Source organism: Bemisia tabaci, chromosome 7 (assembly GCF_918797505.1).
Source record: "Bemisia tabaci chromosome 7, PGI_BMITA_v3".
Lineage (NCBI taxonomy): Eukaryota > Metazoa > Arthropoda > Insecta > Hemiptera > Aleyrodidae > Bemisia > Bemisia tabaci.
The window spans coordinates 34,479,063-34,503,008 of NC_092799.1; the positions used below are offsets into that span (position 1 = coordinate 34,479,063).

Genomic DNA, 23,946 nt, shown 5'->3' on the forward strand with positions numbered 1-23,946 from the left:
GAAGCAGCATCTGAGGCCCATCCCTGGCGGTCTAACCATCTCATGCCCCCGGGGGAAGAAACGGAGACCTACTCTGCCGTGCTAAGGAAGAACGTCGTATGAACATTCGAGAGTTGCCAAATTTCCCTTGATAAAACGTGTATTTTTGTCAGCATTCATGCATATTTTTCCTTGAAATTTTCAGTAATTTTAGATTGAATTGCGCACAAAATTGTCTGAAAATTTTGGAGAATAGTATTCGCAAATTGCCCAGTAAATTCGGTTTTTATCGAAGGAAACTTGGCAACGTCTAATGGCTCTTACGGCGTTCTTCCTTGGCACGGCAGTATTAGACCTGTGAGGACGTCAAACCAGTTGCAAATGTTGACGGGTAAAGGTGAAGTAATTCAATTAAACGGGTAGTGCGATGACATTCAGCCGGGTCCGGCACCGGCAGCAACCTTTACCGAGGAACGGAGATGGAGATGGAGGTGAGCGCTTTATCGGTTTCGCGGGACCCGGTAGAACAATATGATGAATTGATGATGAGCCGCGATCAAATCGTCGCTTCTCTGACGTAAGGGCGTGTCTCGATTTTCGCATGGGCCCCAGAAAGGATGGGTTTATATGTGAAGTAGGGCTCACGCGAAAATCTAGATACGCCCCTACGTCAGAGGGACAACAAAATGACGAAAGAGAAACTGGTCGCGTATGGATGCGTGAGTTGAGGGCTCGCCTGCAGCGCAGAAGAACTGGGTGCATCCGTCCCTCCAAGTCCTGAAGCTGATTTAATAAATGAGAAGTTGAAAAGTGAACACGTATTCATGGTTAATTTGTAGTTTGGTTTCTGAACATTTCATTCGGAAGAATGAAAGAAATTTCGCAGAAGAATTTTCGTCGAAAAAATTTACGGAAATTTCACCTGTGAAAGAGTTTCTCTGGAAAATACGTTACGGAAAAAAGGGAAGGCAAATTGCACCGCATATACAGCTGATTTTTGCGCTAACTGAGAATTATGGTTATGGTCAAATTAACTACTCTGCTGGAAACTTTCGTATTTTTTTTAGTTATCTCTACTAAGGAGATGACAAAGTTAATAGCACTTCTTGCTTAACGTCAAAATCAGCTGTAAATATTGATTTATCTATCGGTCCTCTTTTCTCGTACTCCACGATTCCTATACGCAATGAAAGTTGCTACATCGCTGCAGTCTGCACAAAAGGAAATCACGTTGTGGACCGAGAAAAAAGTGCATCAGCGAGTGGCTTTTGGAATTTCAGATATGCTAAACGTGATTTTTGTGCGATTGTAGGATTGTACCCCTCAGTCCACTCCATTAGCTATATATCTTGTGTGCAAGAGACACATTTTACCCAATAGTTCATTTCATCATTCGTGCGTGCGTCCGGCTTAACAGTTGATACGGAGGTGCACGCCAATGTTATGACGTCAGCATATACCTCGTGGCTCCTTTGAAAACAGCGAAGCCCTAGCCTTGCTCCCTTTTTTCACGGGAAACGCCACCGGATTTACCGTTGAGCCATCGATGATCATGACGACGCAAGCGCTTAAAAGGCAGATCCAGTTCGCAATGAAATAAAGCACGTGCCTTTCTGGCCTCACCTCTTACCGCCATCGAAAAGTGAGTCATTTTTTTTTTCTGTGTGATACCTTGTTAATGCGTTCACCTTTCATAGTTGGTCATCTTAAACGAATTCTGGCATTGCTTTGCCGTGGCTCTGTATTAGCTGGAGACCATAAAAAAACCTGTTATTTTGATGGCCAGGAGAGCTACCTCAAGTTTATGTTATGGCGATGATTTTATAGTCACTTTAACACTTAATGTTGGAACATAAAAGTGACATGTTTGTGTTATTATGAAAAAAAAAAAATGGATTTGCCATCTCAAGAAATCCTCTCTTTTGTAGTTTCTCGTTGTGCTGAGGAAAATATTTGTACCGTTAGTGGAACGGCCTACCATGCAAAATTTCGAATGGAAAAACGAAGATACTGGTTGTGATGGACTTTTCCTAATTGTGATTGGATCGTTTAAATTTATTGTATGTTAAATGACCTCGTTCTATAGCAGTTTATTTCTCGAGTGTGCTTTTTAAAAGCTTCGCAGATTGTTGAAAGTGGGTTAGTTTGAATTAGACGTTAATGTGTATTATGTTTTGGAAACATGGAAAAAGTCAACTTTTTATCCGTAAAAAATCCATTTCTTGCCTCTCAATAATGACGCACGTAAAATAAGTCAGCCTGTATCCTATCCATTCTGATTTTAAAAACATGAAAATAAATGTATCGTGTGACATCATGAGATATCTGTTACTTCGTGTCTTGTCAGTGAAATTAAGCTTGATGAAAAAAATCACCATTAGCTCACTGTATTGTTAGTTGGTTTATGCCCTCAATTAGCAAAATATCTGTGATGAGTAAAATTATTTGGAGCTTATGCCTGTTTAACAATGACTCACAGAACATTCGGCTTCCGAGACTATACCCTCTCTGCAGTCTGATCGTAAAAAATGTCGGCACGACAAGAATCGAAAATCGATATATTACACAGCGCAGGGCTACGTCTTGTCTTTTCTTGCCGACATAGCCATTTAAATGGCTATGGCTTATGGCTGCTGTCCAAAAATTTCCTCCGTTTTTGTCTTAAGGAAAACCCTCTCGGAGGAGAGGGTGGAGGTGGTGTTGAACACATTTTTTGGGAAAGCCCTGTCAACACTACTGGCAAAAGTTCACGAAACTTTGCGCGAAAGTTAAGTTCCGTGAACCTATCTCTGTGTGGACAAGGCCTTCCATTCATAAGAAATTAACGAAAAAATTATGAAAGAGCAAACATAATGTGGTTCAATGATTTTAACTTCCGCCGCCGCGCCGCGCAGACCGCACCGTGTTGGACGCAATGCGTGAAGTATTCACGCTTTCTTGTAGGTGCTATGCGTTTCACGCTGACCGCACTGTGTTTGGCGCAATGCGTGAATTATTCATGCATTCTTGTAGGCGCTATCCGTTTCACGCTGACCGGAATGACCGCACTGTGTTTGATGCAATGCGTTAAGTATTCGTGCAGTCTTGTAGGCGCTAATATGTGTTACATGCCGATCGCCGCGCCGAGGGCTTCTCCTTTTCATCTTAAGTCCTCGTTATCATTTCTCTAAGTCGCGCCGTTCTAGGCCAAATTGCGTGTTTGGTTTCTCTCGTAACTTGATTTACTGAGGGTGCTGTCTCTTGTATCACTAAGAGACGACAAAATTAGAAATTACCATACTCTCAGGAAATGAGAGATTCTGTACCCTTTTCTCGTTTGTAATTTTGTTTTTATGAATCCGATTTTTTTTACACCTACACTTTAAAAAATTGAAAATTTTTGCCGCCCCTTAGATTTACCGCCATAGGCCGCGGCCCACGTGACCAACCCCTTAATCCGGCCCGATGACGACATGCATCTTCGGCGAAGGAAGGCCGCAAGAATTTAAAAATGCCTTCATTTCGAACTCAGAGAACAACATAAATACAGTAATTTCAACCATAGTTTCTCAGTGTGTCAGATCAACCACTCCATCGCAAAACACGCCACGCAACTGCTGTAACACACTGGTAAGAAAAACCTCTTGGACCAATGCCGCATTGCATTGACTTAAGAGTGCAGTTTCTTGTCGCCGGATTTAAGAGTCTTGAACTCTTGTTTCAAGCGGATTTCGCATTGATTCAAGCGGATTTTGCATTGATTCAAGTGGATTTTGCGTTGAAACAAGAGTCCAGACTCTTAAATCCGGCGACAAGAAACTGCACTCTTGAACCAAGAGGTTTTTTTTACCAGTGCAATCAAAGTAAGAGCCGGTCAGGGCGCGAGCGCGAAGGAAGCTATGAAGAGCGGATAACGCGAAATAACTCAATTGAGCAGGGAGATGACGATGCGTTAACGGACTTGGTGACTCCCGTCCGTCGGCGCCGCGTTATTGTGCAACGCTCAAATGTCACGCCCGTTAACGAAGGGCCCCAGAGGTCGGGTCTGACGGAAACGCTCTCTGACCAGTGCCCAGTGCCCAGCGCCCCCATCTGCATGCGCCCGGCGCATAGTGGACCGAGTCAGTCAGAGACGTCGCACATGAAATTTTAGACTAAAACTGCGAATTTTGATGTTTATTTCGTCAGATTTTAAATTTTAAGGGGTTCCTCCAACAGAAAATTTTACGAGGAAACCAATGGAACCACTTTCAGAACCTCGAAATTTCGTTTAAACAAAGTTGCAGGCGTTTTAAAGTTTTCTAATTTTGTCCGACCTCCTCTATTGACTTGTTCCTCTGTGCGGCGCAAGTGCGACACGGACAGCGAATGGTCGTCCCTCTGCACCGGAATGCGTCTGATTCGCACGCTGACGTGCTAAAGAAAAACGCCGTATGAGCCTCCAGACGTTGCCATATCTCTACCGGTGCAAAATAGGTCGACTGTGAAAATGGTGAATATTTTCCTCAAGCTTTTCAGACAATGGGTCAGTTGCGCTGGTCACAGAATTGTGTTTTGATGCTTGATTCTAGTAGATTAGCTTAAAATATTAAGATGTGTCCAAACCGCAACTTTCTACGTTCGATAGTAATCGATGCTTGATTCTAGTAGATTAGCTTAAAATATTAAGATGTGTCCATAGCGCAACTTTCTACGTTCGATATCAACCGAGATATCGCCCTTTGAAAAGTCGGGTTCTTGACGTCATCCACCGCGGTAGTGACAACCTTGGTTTCTTCCACCTTGGTTTCATCAGTCAGAAAGACACACATTAGCACTGGTTACTTTACGTGAAACGCGGATGAAAGCAAGGTGGAAGAAAACAAGGGTGTCACTACCGCGGTGGATGATGTCAAAAACCTAACTTTTCAAAGGGCGATATCCGATTAATATATTAAACGTAGGAAGTTGCGGTTCAGACAGAGCTTAATAATTTTAGGTAATCCTTAAGAATCTAGCATAAAAACACAATTCTGTGACCAGCGCAACTGACCCATTTTGCTCGCAATTTAATCTAGAAGATCTGAAAACTCCAAGGAAAAATATTCATACTTTCCTCGAAAATAAACAATTTACCGCCGGAAATTTGGCAACTCTTGATTGTACTTACGGCGTTTTTCCTTCACGGCATTACGGGTGCCCGCGGAACCTCCGCGAGGGTTCGCGGCAACAGCGGCCGTCCAAACCGGTACGGGTCAAGAGTCCGGAGCTCGGACTTGTCCAGACTCGCGTTCCTGTCGATTGTCCGTGCGCATGTGTGTGCGTTATGTTGCATGTATTAATGAGGAGCGTGTTTTCTGATGCCTCGTGTTTTCGAGACGCCACCGTTTCTCGGGCACCGTGTCTCCGTAGAGACAAAGTGGACCCTTTTGTGCATAGCATAGGTCATACATACAGGGTTATTCAAAAGTCACAACCACTGCCCATGAGGGGGGTGGCCATTTGAAATTTTTGAGTTGCCCCCTCCCCCCGAAGGGATCAAAAACTGGAAAGTACCTAAAAAATTTTCCTCCTCAATATGAGGGAAAACGTCTTAAACCGCAAATCGATATCATAATCAGAGCTAAAGTTATAGCCAGTGGTGCGTGATTTTCGAATAACCCTGTATACGTAATCAGTTAATAATTTCTTCAACTGATCCTTTCCTAAGGAGTTTTTGGTTTAAATTATGACTAAGGGAAGCTCAAGGAAATCCTTAACATAATACAACAGAAAGGGTAATGTTTGTAAACCTTGAGTAAAATTCAGCAGTGTTAACTCGGAAATGGGTCTTTGAAAGGGATCGTACTAATTCACCATTACAGAAAATAGGAAAGAAAATTTCTTGGGGGGGGGGGGGGGGGGGGGGTCTAAGCTTGTTTTAAGGATCTTACGGGAGAGGAGGTTAAACCTTGCTTTACACAAGTCTTTTTTGTTGAAAAGAAAATTGCCACCCACAAAAATACTTCTTTCAGCTGTTTTTCAGGATTTCTTCGTTATATGAAAAATTGGGAGGGGGTGGGGGGGGGGGGGGGGGGTTCAGAACAGTCCAATGTAATTTCAAAGTGGAAGGTGTGAGAAGATGTCTCATAAGCACCTTACAAGTGGAGAAGAGGGGGTTAAAAAGTCGGCAAGTGACCCCTACTGGAGACTTGAACGCCAGGATAGGAAAACAAATCGTCTTATATTATATTCTGACGTGACTTACATGATGATATGGTTTCTTGAACCAAGAACCTTTCTTTTATGAGGTACGTGTACCTTTTTGGCTAACGTTTATCGGTTTGGCAAATTGATATTTCGTTGAGCTGTTTTTCATGAAACAATTATTAAGGATTCGTTTAATCTCCCTTAATCATAATGTAAACCAAAAATTGGCCTCCAAAGGAAAGCAGCTACCGAATAAGGAACGACCATAAATATGACCCTAAGTCTATCTATTCTTCAAATCGTATTCCCTCAACACGATGTACCAATATAACCGGAACAAATTTCTGAGTGGACATTTAAACACCGTCAAAAGTAGAAGTTTTCCGGTAACCGCAAGCTCAATTCATTGCGTCTCTATCCGAGCCGTGTGTCATGGTTACGGGAATCACGTCTCGGAGCTTCACACCCAAAACAACTCAATCGGAAGGCAATCGGTGACTCGGATACGGCGATTGAGTAACAGTTGCGTCGCGTTACGTTTACGCTGCGGCGGGTCATCTAATCCAGAGCAGCGTAAACCGTAAGTACGCCATCCTTCAGAATCCAGCCTTGCCAAATCTTGACCGCTCTCGATTTCAAGCCCTCAGCGAGAAACAAGGAACCCTCCTCTGGCCTCTTGGCGAAAGGGAGAAGCTTCTACTTACGGGGAATTAACACTTCCTTGTGGACAATTATAAGGGAGCAACAGTCATCACCCTAATTTCGGCTGTTGACCTACCTACATGAGCTCCATAGAGTTGTTGCGACTCCTCGTCGGTAAAGTACGTATATTTGACTTATTTTTCGTATAAACTCATTCATTTTTGAGGAAAAACGCTCATTCATGAACATTCCTGGCCATCTTGGTTTGATATTTGAATCTGAAGATTGGCAGTGGCATTTTTCGTTTTCAGAGGTTGGCCACCCTTTTCGGTCCTAAGAAAGAGCTCCATACTTCAAGTAGGGCCTCTAATTTCGACAAGTTTGCAGGGTGTTAGAAAGTCCGGAAATAGTACTGATTTTTTAAGGGCGGTCCGGAAGCACTGAAAAAGTGCGGAAATTCCGCAAGAAGATCCGGAATTTTTTTCATTTTTTGTCATCTCATTTTAAGCGAGAAATTCAAATCTCTCAAATTCTTCGAATTTATTCAATTGGAGGTATTGAAAAAGTACTGAATTTTTCTGTTAAGATGGTCACCCTGGTCTGTAATCTCCCTCTATAGTTACTCTCCCTCGGATGATCCTATTCGATCAGAGCTCGTAAAAGCTCTTCAATTTTTTTGCCGAGCTTGCAACATGACGAGTCGATCACCCGCGTTTGGGTAGCAAGTGTCGGCGGTGGAAGTCGATTAAGCGCTAACCGCTCGGAACGTCCCGCGTCCGGAAGCCCGGTCCCAAAAGAGGAAGTCGGCTTGCAACGTTGCCACACTTCTTGAAAATCATTGGATTCCTCGTATCGATGCGTTTAGTTACCAAGCCAATTTCCGATGGCGTTTGCCGGCTCCGCGCCGATGTGTATCGACCGTAGATCGCCTAGAGACACCGAGATCCGGACTAAATTGCTCCTCAAACTTCTTCGGTCTTTATCTTCACCGTCGGATGCGCGATGAGTGGTGGATGGTGGACTCCGCAGCATTGCCGAATGTGCGGCCGAGGTGTTTCAGCGCTAGCTATCCTCGGACTATAATCGTCGGACTAGGTTAAAGTTCATGGGGATCAAAGACATAAAGGCGGAGCACTCCTATCTACTAGAGTCCCTTTTTAGAGAGAGTTGAGACAACGCGGCTTATGGATGTCACAAACGGGAATAAACATTACACAAATCGGACTTTTTTCGGAATCTGTGAGCATAACCCATTCCAGAATTCCTGTCTCCGTTCCCTCTCTCATGCTATTTGTTCCTTGTCGCACCCCCAATTCCCCGGTACATTTCAGTTTATAATCTTTGCAGTCGGTGAAAATGTAATCTTTATTCCCGTTTGTGACACTGTGCCGGCCTAAAATACGGGAATCAATCAGAAACGGATTCGCTTTGTCTTTACTCTCAGAATAAAGGAACTCTAGTATTTACTAACACGGAGGAGAAGTGATGCAGCCCTGGCGCTCTGCGTTTGTGTGAATGTGTAAATAAGCGCGGGAATCCATGGCGGCAAACGGAAATTCGATTTGTACTTGCACTCTTGATTTTTGCACATTTCTTGTTCTAAACTCGTTTTAAGTTAGTGAAACGAACAAATAAATAAAGTTGGGACGGTGACCCGGTATAATACTTTATAACTATGCTTCGAGAACTTTATGTCCACCTACAACAAGCAGAATTAGGCAAAATCGTCGGGGTAACCCAAGACCATTCACTAACACTGAAAAGCAATTCAAACAGATTTAGAGATCGAAGTGGCAGCCAGTACTTTTTTAGTTGCAAATGGAAGCGTCCATACTTTAAAATTGATTCCCCCCTATGATTGTACTCGTCTCAGATCGGATTAAAAGAGGAGTGGCGGACAGCTCAAAGCTTGGTCGAATTTTGCCACGCGTCCTCAGCTAGCGGTTAAATCCCCTTCATTCTCCTCTTGGGATTGAACCAGTGGCGTGGCGTTTGCGATATATCGATTGATTCGCCATTTAAATCTATGGAAAAGGATCGAGAAATGGGATGTTCGCAACGAACACCTTAACAATTGATTCTTTACCATAACTTCAAATGGGAAAATATCGATAATCGATCATTCACGCCTCGCCACTAGATTGCACTCAAGTTGAATGAGTCGCGTGACATGAGGGAACGGCAGTGCGCAACGAATGAGCCTACGCCTTTTATCATTTGGACGTATTTCTGTCAAACGGAACTATGTGCATTATGACGTGAGCCCTGTTATACATAAGTTCTCATGGGTTTCAAGGTTCATATCTTAATGTACACAGTTCCGTTTGACAGAAATACGTCCATTTACAGAATAGCTGCCAGCTGTCATGTCGGATTAAATTGTTATCCACTATCGTATTTTCAGCTCGTTTTTAATGTGATCGGGATTTTCCTCTTTTCTGTATTTGTCAATTTTTGATCCAACGTGGAAAGTGTTTTTACTTTGATCCGGGAAAAGCCAGATACTTTCCTCCTCAAACATCTACTAACACCATGGGGCGCTTCCTATTCTGAAAGGACCAATCGATGACTAAGGAACAGTACCATCTGCAAAAAGACAATTTTGCAGGACGTAGAGGAAACTTAGCCTTTTTTGTAATTTTGAGGTTAGATTTGCAATTTTTCTATACATTACAGCCTCATTACATCGCTCTCTTACAGAATTGGAAAAAAACCAAAGCCATCAACTCGCGTATTCGTTTTCTGTAGATCGCGGCAAAGTTGCTAATTTATTTTTGCTAAAATTGTCAGTTAAGTGGTACTGCTTCCCAGCCCTAGAAATATAACGATACTTCCGCACGATGTTTTGCGAGAATGAACTGTCCAAAGCCTTACCACAGCGCTCCCCTACAGATTGCGAAAAACCTAAAACCATGAACTTGCGTATTTCATACTGTAGAATGCGGCAAAGTTGCTAACTTATTTTTGCCAAGATTGTCAGTTAAGTGGTATTTCTCCTCAGCCCTCGAAATATGACGATACTTTCGCACGATACTTCGCTAGAATGAACTGCCCAAGAATGAAACCAGAGGACAATCCATCATTTGGAGGTGTCATATCCGGTGGGGGATTTCAACCTACCAGCAAGGATGTAAGACAGACTGATGCCTCTAAGGAATCGTTAAATCCCTGGAAGTAAAAGTTTCCTCCATCGCCGGACACCAGAGGAGGGCCTCCATTTGTCCCTGCTCTAATGGCATATTACCATAAATTCCGCAGAATAAACCAGTTCACGCTTGCCGCGAGTAACCACCGCGCGTCTCACCGGCGCGCACAGAAATAGCATCACCGTGAGTGCACCTGTTCTCATCAGTGCGGAGATCATGTAAGAGGCGTGCTTTTGTGATGGACGAGCCGGAATTCTCATGATTTCTGCCGCGCTAAGGAAGAACGCCGTATGAACATTCCAGAGTTGCCAGATTTCTTCCATTAAAATGCTTAATTTTGAGGAGTGTTATGAATATTTTTTCTTGAAATTTTTAGGGTATTTAGATCTGATTACGAATAAAATTCCCTAAAATCCAAAGGAAAATATTCATAAATTTCATAAATAGTGAATATTTTATCGGAGGGAATTTGGCAACGTTTGAAGACTCATACGGTGTTTTTCCCTTCGCATGGCAGATTTGCCGTCACTGTGGTGCGGTGTCACTGCGGCTTACGCCGCGCCGCACGGAAGTTCGTTACTGATACATAAATCCATTTTGCCCCATCCATCTCCATTTCTCCATCGTCCCTCCGCGTGGGACCCTCCTGCCACCGCGGGCTCCCCGCATCTCTTTTGTTCTGCTACTGGAAATTGACGCGGGAAAATTCTTCGTCAACTTTGAATGACGAGATGAACGAGGCTGGACCCATAGTTTTGAGAGGAGTGATTCGATAATCAATCGAAGGACTGGGGTTTCTGGATTTTAAGACTTATGAGGCGAATTACCGCGAGTGGATTTGGTCGACTTTTTCCACCAGATCGGCAGGGTTGCAAACCACAGGAGGAAGATGCTCTGCTGAGGTTGTGATAAACATTTTCATGAAAAATATGAATTTGAAATTCCAAGTGAAATTTCATACAATTTCCTTGTAAAATTTCAATAATTCGACTTAGAGGCAATTTTTCATGCTTCTGAAACTTTTTGAAATTCCATTGAAATTTCTCGTGAAATCTAAAGGACGATCTCAGTGCTGAGATTAAGAGGTGAACTCAACCTGCTGAGGTATACTGCTTGATAAATTTTGGCCAAAGTATGCTAGTTTGCCGCTTTTCTGAGTTGCAACGTTTGAATATGGTCGTCATTGCTGCCAACATGAAAATGAAATGTAGTAGGCGGAGGGAATTTCGTCGTGTTTTAATTGTGGTTGGCAGTAGGTCAATAACTCGACCAAATCCAGTCAGAAATTCACCTTTCATGAAGATACCTAAGATTAACTTCCCCTGCACTCCGAGAATTCATACTTAAAAATTTTAATCAATAAATATTTTGAAATAACTCGAGAAGTATACGGAAAAGAGCCTCCCAAAAAAAGGGCCTTTTTTGGCCCCTTTTGTGAAACTCGGGGATTTCATTCAAATGTGGCCTAAACGAAACCTTATGATGACTCAAGACTCCAGTAAAAATTTTAGCTTGAGTATACGTCTGGTTTCGGAGATACAGCGTTGCAAAGTTTGCATATTTAAGCTTTAAAAATCTACATATTTTCAAATATTATCTTCCTAAAACCAACATCAGAGTGAACTTTACTGGAACAAAGCGTAAATGAAGCATAATGATAAAGCAAGTCTCCAGTAAAAGTTTCAGCTTATGTATGACCCCTGTTTAGGTAGTGCAACGTTGCAAAGTTTACCTTTCTGAGCTTTAAAAATACTCATATATTTTTTAGTTTCTTAGTTAAAAACCAATTTTAGTGAATGTCCAATTGTATTTTGTGGCACGAAATTAACCCCTAGTGGTACTCGTGGATGCATAGTGCATTGATGTAAGGCTACAATAATTTCAAGTAACACAGCGTTGCAAAGTTTACATCTTATACCTCTGAACATGTCTTTTCTACTGTTTTTTTATTAAAAAAAACTTCGATCAAACATGTCTCGGTATTGTAAAGCAAAATGTTAGGACTCTAGTTAGAACTAGATGACAATTGGTATAAAAAATTACACTGTTGCCTATTTTTTGTTTTCCTTCAACATTTATACATAAAACAATTTTGAAATTAGGGTAATTCCAAAAATAATAATCTGATTTCAAAATCAAATTCAAGAGACTTTGTCATGCTTAATGGAATACTCAGCATCAGCGTTTCTTTCAAAATCCAACAAATTCTGCCTCGCCATAGTTGCCAATTAGACCTTTTGTTAAGAAAAATTAAAAAATAAACATAGAATACGGAATATGTTGAGTTTTTTTAAGTATAAATTAATCTTAATCTGGAGAATACATTTATTACGCCTTGAAAAAATAATTCGTTCATCCATTGCATCCGTTCTTGTTCCTTTAGTGTTCATTTAATCATTTATATTTTTCTTCTTTAATTTCTTAATGTTAAAGTTTAAGATTAGCGACAGTGTCAAGAGTGTCAAGACATTGTCTATAGATTTGCAGGCAGAACTTGTACCGATGTGTGATAAATTCATGCAAAAAAAATAAATATAAAAAATGAAAAAAAAATGAAGGAAAAAAATGATAATTGTTATTAAAAAATGTAAAAACATTAAACATGTAAAAAAAAATAAAATAAATAAAATAAAAATTAAAAAAGTAAAGCAAAGTTATAAAAAACAAAAATCAAATATCAATTCTTGGAGGATTCCTTATTTTAATTTCTCATTTATTTATCGCTTTAAAAGAAGTATTAATAAACTTGATCATAGTATTTTTGCCAATACCAATTTGTCACTCGGAACTGACATCAACCCTCGATATTTTGCCTTGATACTAGGTGATATCAGGTATTACATTCATAGACGTCATCTTTAACTACCATAAATAATAATTTCAAGAGTTTAACGTTGTTAGCTTGGCAACGCTGTACCACCACCAATCAAAGTATCCCTGCTTATTCGAACATACATCTATAAATGACACGCTGGTAGATTTTATTCCTCAAATTCGAAAACAAGATCCACGAAAATCGCTCTTTAAACGCGAAACTTCAAAATATAAACATTTTTAAAGCTCAAATAAATAAACTTTGCAACGCTGTATCATTGAATATGTGCTTACGCTCGCGGTAAGGCCTATATGGAAGACGTATCTTATTATAAAATTACACCTAAACCCCATAAACATATATTTTGATGATCAGTAAGTTCGTCTTTTTTATAAAAAAACTAACCAAAATGAGCATTTTTTATAGGTCTTTGGTGTCAACTTTGCAACGTTGTATCAAGAGAATTAGCAGTATTATTGTATCAATAGATATATGCATTCAATAATAAGACTAACTGTTGGTTAAATGTCACAAAATATCATAAAATGTCCGATGGAGGTGTTTTCGAAAATAAGATCCTTGAAAATATGTGAATTTTTAAAGCTGAAATATGCAAACTTTGCAACGCTGTATCTCGGAAACTAGACGTATACTCAAGCTAAAATTTTTACTGGAGGCTTGTCTCACCATAAGGTTTCATTTAAGCCACATACGAATGAAATCCCCGAGTTTCAAAAAGGGGCCACTTTTTGGGAGGCTCTTTAATCAATAGATATTTTGAAATAACTCGAGAAGTACACGGAAAATTAGATCAATAAATATTTTGAAATAACTCGAGAAGTATACGGAAAATTTGATCAATAAATATTTTGAAATAACTCGAGAAGTATACGGGTAATTTGATCAATAAATATTTTGAAATAACTCTAGCAGTATACGGAAAATTTGATCAATAAATATTTTGAAATAACTCGAGAGGTGTACGGAAAATTTGATCAATAAATATTTTGAAATAACTCGAGAAGTATACGGAAAATTTGATCAATAAATATTTTGAAACAACTCGAGAAATATTTATTTTGAAATAACTCAAGAAGTATACGGAAAATTCGAGAAGTATACGGTCCGGTTGATGACATGCATGCCCCTCCCGTACTTTCCAGCCCGTGATCACTTTATATTACTTTTTCAATCATTCGTAGCGGCTGAGCCTGCTCCAATTTTCAGTTGACTGGCTCCAGCAATTATATCATCGAGAACTCAGTCCAGAGCCGATCGGTAAATTTTCGGCCGGCGGGATCGGTGACCGGTCGGCGGTTTTAATCGACTCCCTTTTTCCAGATTTTTTTCTCCATATCTCGATGACTCGGCTCGGTGCTCGGCGGCGTTGATGGGCGAGTAATTAGAATTACAACTTCGCCGCCGCCGAGCGCCCCCCAGTAGTGACTAGTGAACGGCCCAGACTCGTAATCGCCCGTACCGATGCCCCATTTAATCGAGCCCCGGACATGGTTGTCGACTCGCTATGCATGGAGGTCTCGGAGAGTTTAACGCTGCTTAAGAAAGTTAACTAAATTTTTCTGGAATCAACCAGAAAGTTATTTTACGCAGCGTTAAAGTCTCTGAGATCTCCGTACCCCATTTAATCGAGCCTCGGACCTGGTTGTCGACTTGATCGAGATCTCAGAGACTTTAACGCTGCGTAGGAAAGTAAACAACATTTTTCTGGGATCCTCCGGTTGATTCCAGAAAAATTTAATTTACTTTCCTACGCAGCGTTAAAGTCTCTGAGATCTCCATGCTCCATTTAATCGAGCCCCGGACATGGTTGTCGGGAAAATTTCGAAAGTTTCCTCTGCTTATCGACTCGCTGTATATGGAGACCGTAGAGATTTCAACGCAGCTTACAAAAGGAATCTTGCCACAGAAAGAGTTCTAAGCGAACTGTGACTCAAAGTTTCGAAAACTTATTTTAAATATCTAAAACCAAATTCTTCTCATTTCGTGACGCGATGAGATTTTCAGAAGAGCTCTGATTGGTGACTTAGAAAACTTGTGTCAAGTGAAAACAAGATAAGGTAACAAGAGTGAATTATTCAGACCCTCAGCTGCATTTTATAGACACTTGCCAGACCTTTGCGAACTCTCAGAAAAGCCCGCAATATGGCATCAACCAGTTCGTCCATCGATCACTCGCGAGGATTGCGCGGAATCTATTACACGCGTCACCGAGGAGATGAATGCCTGCTGGACACTCGGACAGTGAACGAATCGTTGGCGAATGATTAACACCTCGCAATTGCAAGCTACCTCATTGTTTAACGCTGCCTCTTGAGCAGTGTTTCCGATTCGCCGCAGAGCCACGCGAGTCTCCCTCGAGAACCGATAACGAACAGCGAAATATCCACAGAAATGGCCACCGCTGCTCTCATAGCACACAAAGGTTGGTCTAGTCTCTATTCACGGGAGGGGGCTTGCAAAACAGTTGCAGAACAACCGGCCAAAAATGAGTTATGCCCGCCAGGACAAAAGGGTAGAACATTTTTCACGCGCGCGTCTCGAATGCTTTGAAATTGTGTTCGGAATTAGAAGCGTGTAATACGGAAACGCTCGAACGAATGGAATAATACATCAGGGTGGAGGGTTGAAACTATGAACTGAATTATATCGTAAATTGCAGATCTAGATGATCTCCTAGAGAACTCTCTAAATTAAGGACAGATTCAGCCCAGAAATGCATTGATGGTGGCATAATGCGTTCCTTCTTACCAAAATTTTGCTCTGGGTGAAAACGAACTAAGATTATTCAATTTCATTAAAACGGATTTGACATTCGAATGAGCCATGGATAGTATTTGAATTTTAAAACTTAGAAAAAAATAAATAAATGAATGAATAAATCAAATAGTAAACAAAAAATCCTTTCTTTCAAACAAGCTACAGTACGTCAGTATTAATTTTCTCAACTCGATCAGGCAATACTGACAATATGAAGTAACTGAGAAAGCACGGGCTAAGGGAACATAGTAAATCGTTGTCTCTCAATTTGTGGCATTCTTTCTGTTCTTCCCTTTAAAGGTATCTAAAAGTATTTCCCAATCCTATTTTTTTATAATGACTTTTTTTTGTATCAAGTGTGTCATTTTCTATGATTTCCTCAAAACCGCCCCTCCCTCCTACTTTAGAATATTTCACATCTGCATGATTTTTTTAAAGCATGTTTTGGAGTGAAACGTTACGAATGGGAAACCGTTTAAAAGTTACAAATGGGAAATCGTTTAAAAGTCCGAATTTTCACTGCAACGTAGTAGGATTTTTGGTCAGGTATTCTAATCATCCGGATCCCCAAGGCTTGCGTGTCGTACACACGTTTTCCTTCCCTTTTTCCATTGAAATTTGTGTTTTTCATCTGTTTTTTTTTCTCATTTTAATGTACCTTCTCCTCCCCTATTCCTGCAAATTCTCACATTTAAAAAGAATTCTCTCCAAACCTTACAGTACAACTGAAACGACTCTACTGATAAGGCAATAAAAAATGCTCAGGTGGCTGTTAGTCCCATACTGGAATGGCGCCAGTAAGCTCTCTCAAAAGCCGAAATCCCCTTGTATTTCACTTCATTCGGTCCTGGCTTGTCCTGTGCCCATCGGGGGCAAAGCAATACTGCCGTGCTAAGGAAGAACGCCGTATGTAAACCTTTAAGCGTTGCCAAATTTACTCTCAGAAAACATCTATTTTTAAAGAAAGCTGTGAAAATTTCTCCTTATAATTTTCTCAAATTTTAGATCAAATTACGGACAAAATTCTCCAAAAAAATCGGAAGAAAAAGATATACAAATTTTTCCGAAAATTCGTGATTTATCAAAGGAATTTTGGCAACGTCTGAAGGCTCATACGGCGTTCTTCCTCAGCACGTCAGAATAGGTTCTCTAGGGCACCCCGATCCCGGCATTTGCGCAATGCGAGGGTACAAAGTAACAACCTTCGCCACCCGTCCTCTTCCGGTCTACGGCTCTTATGCAATTCGTCTTTCTTCTAACGTAAAGACGTATCTTTTTTTCCACGCAAGCCTCGAAAAGCATGGAGTTAAATGGACAACAGGGCTCACGTAGAAAGCGAGATACGTCCTTACGTCAGAAGACGACGAATTGTCGAGAGCACGAGTCGCTGCGTTGACGCGAGGGCGTAACCCGAACTTCACGTGAGCCCCAGAAAGCACGGCGATGTATGGATACCATGGTTCAGCTCAAAATGTAGTTACGTCGTTACCAGAGCCGAGCGACGATTTGTGGGTTTACCAGAGAGCGCGCCGAGCGGATCGTAAGTTCGGAACGTTGTCCCGGTAAAAGTTGTCGCTGTTCGGGGTTCGGGGCGGGCACAGTGGATCGAGTCAATTAGAGAGGTCGGACGTAAAATTTTTTACTCAAATTGCAATTTTTTTACGTTTATCACGCCACATTTTAAACTTTAAGGGGTGCTGTTTGAAGAAAATTTCACGAAGAAACCAATGGAACCACTTTTAGATCTTCAAAGTTTTGTATAAACGGAGTAATAAGCATTTAAAGTTTCCAGATGGAGATGTTGCATGTGTGAGGAATTTGCGATTTGACTAGTGATTCTCACGTAAAAGTTCGCGAGAAACACGATGGTGCCACTGGTTTTCTCTGAAATCAACTCTCAAGCTCAAAAAAAGCTGTCAAGTTGAGGCCAAAATGGAGGGGATATCCCGCGCTATCCTGAGAGTCCACCTCTACATCAAGACAAACCCTACATGCGAAGACAGGGAGCACATACACTGACAGGGGTACATTTATTTGGGGACTGTAAAACTGAAAACACGGCAACCCTGCTAATGTATTTGCTCCCTATCTTTGCATGGAAAGTTTGTCTTGATGTGGAGGTGGGCTCTCAGGACAGCGTGGGATATCCCTTCCATTTTGTCTCAACTTTGAGAGCTTTTTTTGAGCTTGGGAGTTGATTTCAGGGAAAACCAGTGGGACTATCGTGCTTTTCTCGCAAACTTTTACGTGAGAATCAGTAGTCAAATCGCGAATTCCTCACACATGCAACATCTCCATTTTGTCTGACTTCTCTTATTGACTCGATCCATTGTGCGGGGCGGAGCGCGGAGCCGAGGACGGCGTCAAGTGCGGCTCTTGCGATGGGCCTCGAAAAGCCAATTACGCCTATTTTGAAAATAAACACTCGTCCAGATGAGTGGATCGTGCTCGGAGCCTCTAGGTCGGCCGCGACTCCTCGACAACTCGACAAGAGAGGATTCGTTTCTTTCGCGGAAGACAAGGGATGCGCTTGATGGTGCGGTTAGGCAGCCTCGAAGAAAATAAGTTCGCTGAATCTATTATGACGTCATCGCTAATTGGTCGTAACGCCTCGAAAAAGTGCTCTATTACTTATTCGTGTTTGCGCGAAAACGTCCTGCGACTATATCATCGGAGACTTTAACGCATGGTAAGAAAAGAAAGCGATAAAGAAGTGTGCACATCTAAAGAAAAGAGGGAAAAGTATTTTCCCAGGAATTTGAAGACCTGTTGCTCCAAATTCCCGCACTTTCGGAACCAACTTCATACAGGCATAGTATTTGCTTCTACAGTCTGCGGGCTGATTGTTGAAATTGATAGACAAAGCTATGGACAGAGAAGACATAGGGAGTACGGAGCGATCCTATTGATTGAAATGGGTGGTTCCTGTAGACTGAGGGTGAAAATGATGGACTAACTATAAGGTTTCTCGTAGGTTGCCTTTCGTTACTCAATTACCTACCTCCTTCGTCCATTGCGATCACCCACTTCCTCTGATAGGACCCCTCCGTATCCATTTCGCTTTCTTTGTGTTTACTGCCCTGCTAAGAAAGAACGCCGTATAAACATTTGAGGGTTGCCGAATTTCCCTCGATAAAGCATGTCTTTTTGATGACGTTCATGCATAGTTTTCCTCGAAATTTTTCAGATATTTTAGACTAAATTGCGCACAAAATTCGTCGCTCCTCTGACGTAAGGGCGTATCTCAATTTCCACATGAGCCCCGGAAAGCATAGAGTTATATGGAGAACAGGGCTCACGTTCAATTGGAGATACGCCCTTACGTCAAAGGAGCGACGAATTGTCCGAACATTTTGGAAAAAAATATTCAAAAGTTTATTTGTAAATTCGGTTTAAATCGGAGGAAACTTGGCAACGTTTAAAGGCTCATACAATATTTTTCCTTAGCACGGCAGTATATATGTAGCTTTATCAGTTAATTTCGATTATCGGCCCGCTGGTTGCTCTTTCCTTACTTAACCAGGAACCCTGCCTTCCAGGAGCGAGCTGCTCTTTTTATCGCTTAAACGAAGTGGCGCTTCAAATGAGCAGTCTGGGCGTTAAAGAAGTGGCGAACTGGTCCTAATTAAAGCGGCCACCCCGTCAATTTTGATTAGGTCCAACCGCCCACTTGTAGTAAAGAGCAGCTCCCTATTGGAAAGAAAGGCTCCCAGTTAAGTAAGGAAAGAGAAACCAGCGGGCCGATTATTGAAATTGATAGACAAAGCTGTAGACAAATAAGACAAAAGGGATACGGAGGGATCCTGTCGGTGGAAGCGGGTGGTTGCAATGGACGAAGGAGGTGGTAATAGACTAACGAACAGCAACCTAAAAGAAACCCTAAAGTTAGCCCATCACTTTCACGCTTCGTCTATAGGAACCACCCATCTTAACCATAAGATTGCTCCATACTCCATACGTCCTCTTTGTCTATAGCTTTGTCTATCTAGTTCGATAATCGGCCCGCTGGTTTCTCTTTCCTTACTTAACCAGAAGCCCTTCTCTCCAGGAGCGAGCTGTTCTTTTTATCGGTTTTACGAAGTGGCGCTTCAAATGAGCAGTCCGGGCGTTAAAGAGGTGGCGATCGGGTCCTAATTAAAGCGGCCACCCCGTCAATTTCGATTAAGTTCAACCGCGACGCGGATTTACGATCGCCGCACAATGGATCGAGTCAGTGGGGAAGGTCGGACAAAATTTGGAAACTTTATACGCTTATAACTCCTTTTATACGAAACTTTGAGGTTCTGAAAGTGGTTTTATTGGTTTTTTCGTGAAATTTTCTACCGAAAGCACCTCTTGAAATGTAAAATTGTGACGAAATAAATACTAAAATTCGCAGTTTTAGTCAAAAATTTCATGGCCGACCTCTCTGATTGACTATCCACTGTGCGCCGGCCATCGAGGCGGAGGCGCGAGCCACAAGCCGTGCCGCATAAACAATTAGACGTTGCCAAGTATCCCGCTTCAAAATACGAATCCTCTCAAAAGCTTGCCGATATTTTCTATCGAATTTTCATAAAGTTTTACGTGTAATTTACCCAAGCGTATCTGGAAATGTCGGGGGCGATTAATCATGATTTTCCTGTGGAATTAATGTCTTGTCCACGGAGAAAAAAACCTCGTGCGTGGGACCTGAAGTTTAGGTCATATGGATCTCTGAAGTTTTCGGATTGAGCATCTGAACACTTTAGGTCTAGCTGTCGAGGTTCGGATCAAATATCTGGAACTTCAGTTCTTACATCTGAAGTACTTCAGGTGTGAGAACCGAAGTTTTTCGGATGTGAAAACCGAAGTACTTCAGGCGTAAGAACTGAAGTTTCAGATGTGTGATCCAAACCTCAGCAGCTGGACCTTAAGTGTTCAGATGCTCAATCCGAAAACTTCAGAGATCCATATGACCTTAACTTCGGGTCCCACGCTTGAAGTTTTTTTCTCCGTGTCCGAGGAAATTTGGCGACGTTCTAATGATTTTACGGTGTTGTTCTCCGACGGGGTAACGGTCGCAGTATTACGACCCGCGGATCGATACGCGGAAGTCGTCGCCGGGTGCGAGCAAGTTGGGCAACTGCTAGTCACCGATGACCGGTGGAATCGCGGCTCTGGCGCGGTTAATGCTTCATCGTTTGACCATTAACCTACGAACCCGCGTTTGTACATCGCCCCCCCCCCCCATTCCCGGGGTGGGGGGGGGGGGGGAAGACTCCCGGCCAGCGGACGCCGCGCGCGGGTCCTTCTAATGGACTAGACGTGGCCCAGTGGCAAAGCGTGAATGATCGATTTTCGATATTTTTCCATTTGAAGCTAGGGTAAGGAATCGATTATTAAGGTGTTCCTTGCGAACACCCTTTTTATCGATCCTTTTCCATAGGTCTAAATGGCAGATCAATCGATATATCGCAACGTACGTCACGCTACTCACGTGCCTCTGTGAGATGGATCGGATTTATTGGAGCGACAAGTTTGAGAACGACTTCGATAAGACATCAATTTGGTCATATTCATGCTAAAAGGAACTATGTGCCAATTGATGAAGTCAAAGTGAACTATTGAGCACGCGAACACAGTGCACATAATTCCTTTTTGTTTTCATTAATTTTCTCCTAGTTCCTTTTCGCATAAATACGTCCGTTTGACCGTTAACCCTTCGTAAAACGTCGCGGAAAACACGGTCATTGGTTTTCTCTGAAATACGAGTAACCTTTAAATTCGGAAAAACTTAGGTAAAGGCTGTGACAAAACGGCGTCCCGCAACAGCCCCCTCTCTATCAGAGCACGTACCTCTGTGAATATCATTTTCAACTTGTAGTGGTAGGGCTTAATACATTGGACACTTTATCTATAAATCCGATTCATCCTCAGGGCCGAATGCTGTGTTTTCGCTAAAAGTGTCATTCAGGAAAAGCAGAGGGGAAGAAATTCATCCTCACCTGTAATTTTAAGTTGATCTTTTCAGAGACGATTAATAATTGTTGATGATTTTTATCAATCTTACAGCATTTTAAGAAATTTCAGAGGTATTCCCTCTTCGACCAAATGTCGCCTCCTCCAAAGTATCCTCCCCCTCTTTCCCCTCCCCAACAAAAAAACCAAGTAACTGGCTGGAATCGTCGTTTTTCGGAAAAAAACGCAACTACATTCCAAGGTTGAAAAATAGAATTAAAAAATTCAATTTTTTAAAAGCGCAAACCTGTGCAGTTTTTGTCCGAGATTTTTCTGTTTTCTGCATAAGATCAGAGGGCACATCCGTGAAATTTTAAATCAGAAATGTCCAAGATTACCCTGGTAAAAATGCAATTTGCGAGGGAAAATTTGGTAGCATTTTATGTTGTTACGTTCCTTCGTAAGGGAAACGACGGAATAGCTTTCCTCGCTCCCAAATTAATTCTTGAGCCTGATCCAGAAATTGTGGGGCTCTCAAGCCCTAGTTCTCCTCGCATCGGATCTCGTGAATGAATTTGATGTTTCCAGGAATAAGGCAACGTCGCCCAATGACTCAACTTGTGAACTCACTTCTCTTAGCCCATTCCCGAAAGCTAAGTCCATCAAGTCCCGGATGCACTATCGTTTCCCGCGGGGAGACTCAAACGCAGGCGCAGCGCGGTTGTTTTCGGGACGCGGGAGGAGGCGCGACCTTGAACGGCGGCCGGATCCGAGCCGCGCGCAATTAGACTTGCGCAAGCGAGTGCGCATGCGCGGTCCGGAACCCGGCGGGAAAATCCCTCGCCGGTACCGGCACCAGCCGGATGCGCGGGACCCTGAACTCCCGGGAAAGGAAGGGTGATCGATCGGTGCCCCCGCTGACCCGCCGTACGCGTCGTTGCGCGGTCCTTGTACCCAAAAACGGCGGCTTTCCCCGTGCGGAGCGCAGCAATCGGCGTCCCGCTGCGGCTATCGTTTCGAACACGTCATTAAATCAAACGAGTGCGTTAGTGACCGAGTTTATTTATGACGTCATTGCATTACGGATCCATCTGCTCTCTTAAAGTTGGAAAAAACTAGCAGGGTGTCTACAAGTTCGGAATTTCCAGAAGTACTGAAAAAGTGCGGAAATTCCGCAAGAAGGTCCAGAATTTTTGTCATTTTTGTCCCAATTTGAGCGAGAAATTCAAATTTCTGAAATTTTTCGAATTTTGTCAAATGAAGGTACCGAAAAAGTACTTCATTTTTCTGTTGAGGAGGTATTGAATTTCTTGGGAATGTACTGAAAAAGTACCGTTAAAGTACTGATTTTTGGCCAGCCTTCTCTTAGTAGACACCCTGACTAGGGATGGTCGAATACTTCAATAATCGAATATTCGGTATTCGAAATATTGGCACCAAGATAATCGCATCACAATCGAATGTTTGTGAAAGTATTCGAATATTCGAGTATTATTCGATTAATATTTCGAAAAGGTAAACTGCGATTTTCTATTACTTTCCTCATACAGTTCGAAATTACGAGGTTAAATAATTCCCCTCTAGACCTATAGAATAGACCATTCAGTACAGACCTACATGCCCTGGAGTCCAAATTACTACCAGTAAGGTTCGAAAAGAGTCCATCGTGTGGAAATACTTTCCCAAAAGTGCGAAAAATAGAGCCCTGTGCAAGCTTTGTTCCACCACCCTGTTATATTTGCGGAGCACCGCTACAAAAACATAAAGAATCGGAGTAATAATCGAAAAGATTCGAATATTCGCTTCGAAGTATTCGAAATCGCAATAATGGAGAATTTGCAGGTTTCTGAAATTTTGTAAATTCCATGTTTCAAATGAAACTGCCAAGAAAACTGAGCACTAGGATATCCTATGGTTTCTAAATTGAACAATTATTTGAGGAGATATGACGGAATAACCTAATTTGCCAAAATACATCTGTTTAAATGGAAAATGCCGCCAGATGACGTCACAAGGTTGCACATTTTCTCACTTTTAAATCTACTTTTCACGGATTTCCCTTGTCAGAAAAAAATTATGAAAAATACTGCGAACTCAGCTCATCAAGCACTCAGATGAAGCAATAAAATTTTAATGTGCAAATTCTCCATTGCAATCGAAAAGTTTCGGATATTCAAATAATCGCATTCGAATTCGATATGCGTCCATCCCTAGAAAAAAACGCACAGTAAGAGCCTCCGTTATCCGCGGTGGTCCGGGCCGAAGCAACCGCGAACTATCGGAAGTTACACGAACTACCCCAAACCTTCCAGCTTGACAACCCAGTTGAGGCCGAAGCCATCCTTCAAATTGATAGTTTTTTTTCCGAAAAAGCCCGATGCAAATATATCCGTACTTTTTGATAAAGTACAATTACAGCACGACGTTATGAGTACCCTTTTCACAGTTTGATCCCTGCAGTTAATCCCTTAATCATTCGGAAATCAACAATGTAGAGGTGTACGAATGAAGTATGATGCA

The 23,946-nt window shown here is 42.0% G+C and overlaps 1 protein-coding gene across 5 annotated transcripts in view; it reads left to right on the top strand.

The window, feature by feature from the left end:
* The window catches only part of LOC109031421 (uncharacterized), a 127,872-nt gene that overhangs the window by 92,770 nt on the left and 11,156 nt on the right, over window positions 1–23,946 (top strand). The gene's annotated exons all lie outside the window — the stretch shown is intronic.